Source organism: Etheostoma spectabile, chromosome 8, assembly GCF_008692095.1.
Source record: "Etheostoma spectabile isolate EspeVRDwgs_2016 chromosome 8, UIUC_Espe_1.0, whole genome shotgun sequence".
NCBI classification, from domain to species: domain Eukaryota; kingdom Metazoa; phylum Chordata; class Actinopteri; order Perciformes; family Percidae; genus Etheostoma; species Etheostoma spectabile.
This window is the reverse complement of record NC_045740.1, coordinates 3,651,365-3,652,740: the sequence shown is the minus strand read 5'-3', so window position 1 is coordinate 3,652,740 and position 1,376 is coordinate 3,651,365. Positions and strand designations below refer to the sequence as shown.

Genomic DNA, 1,376 nt, shown 5'->3' with positions numbered 1-1,376 from the left:
ATATACATATATATATATATACATACATATATATATATATACATAGTTTGTACACCAGAAACCAATGAGAATTTTTTTTTCAACTTTAAAGGTTAGCTTATTACATATCTTTGTCACAGTTCTTAAAAGCAGTATTTAAATTAAATGTTTGGGGAAATACACTTATTAGCTTTCTTCCTGAGAGTTACATGAGAAGATTGATTCCACTCTCATCTGCTAGAGTGGTATTTTTCATTCAACTCTCGGCAAGAGCGCCAACACTTATTTTTCCAAAAAACAAACTCTTCGTCTATTTACCAAATTGTAATGCCCTGCACACCTACACAGTTGTTTTCAATGACTCTAGGTGATTAGACCCCTAGTCAGGTGGAAGCTTATTGAAGATTTTCTGTGAAATACATGATGTCACCCTACTCTATGTACTCTAAAAACAATAACCATGCAATGTTTCCCGTCCTAACGGGTGCAAGACACCTAATGACAGAGAGTCACAGAGATGTAAATCAACAGCTGTTTTTACAAGTCCATGCAGTTCAGAGATGAGGTCAACTAAGGCAAATTAAATGAGATCATCTGTGAATGTGAATGGACTATCGGTCTGCAGGGGCTGTTGATGATGTGTTTAGGTTAAACATTGAGTACTAGCCCAAATATTTATATCAGATTTGTTTTTCACTTTCAGTTAACAAAATGGATATTGACTACAGAAGTCAAGTATTAATAGGGCTTTTCTGCAAACAAACAATTGCTAGAAATTGTAGTACAGAGTTGGACCCATAATGCCCATCTGACCTCTCCAACACACGAACACACATTCCCTCAACACCCCATATTTCAATATGCTTAGCAATTAGTGAAGGGCCCAAACACTAATTGATTCTACAGGCCAATCCAAGGATAAAAAAAATGTGGAAACACATTTCTGTGCTTCTGTATCTTAACAGGAATGTAAGTAACAGGAGCAGTTGGAGTAGGTGATGTTTCTAAGGCTGTTGATCTCTGACACATACAGATGGATACATACTGATGCACTGATTCAACTGTGACAGTAAAAGATAAACAGACTCTGTCTTTGCTCTCTGCTTTGGTCTAATATTCTTTATTTCCGACTCATTGAGGTGCAAGCGTATTATCAGCGAGGGCTCTGGTCTGATGTATGATGATTGCTCACCCCTCCCTCCTTACATTTGCTTTATTTGAATTTGTTCTGAATGCTTCCACCCACTGAGCTTGAGCTGCGTCTTCACATCCTAAAAAGATTTGTGCAACCGCTTGGATCCCAGTGTCAAATCGGAACAAATATAATATATTAAAGCCTCTCTTTATGCCTCATTGCTATTAACAAATCCTATTATTCTGTGTATGCTTTGTGGCCT

At 37.2% G+C, this 1,376-nt stretch overlaps 1 protein-coding gene across 3 annotated transcripts in view; it reads left to right on the top strand.

The window, feature by feature from the left end:
- Nucleotides 1–1,376, top strand: part of LOC116694354 (PDZ domain-containing RING finger protein 4) — a 195,291-nt gene that overhangs the window by 179,253 nt on the left and 14,662 nt on the right. The gene's annotated exons all lie outside the window — the stretch shown is intronic.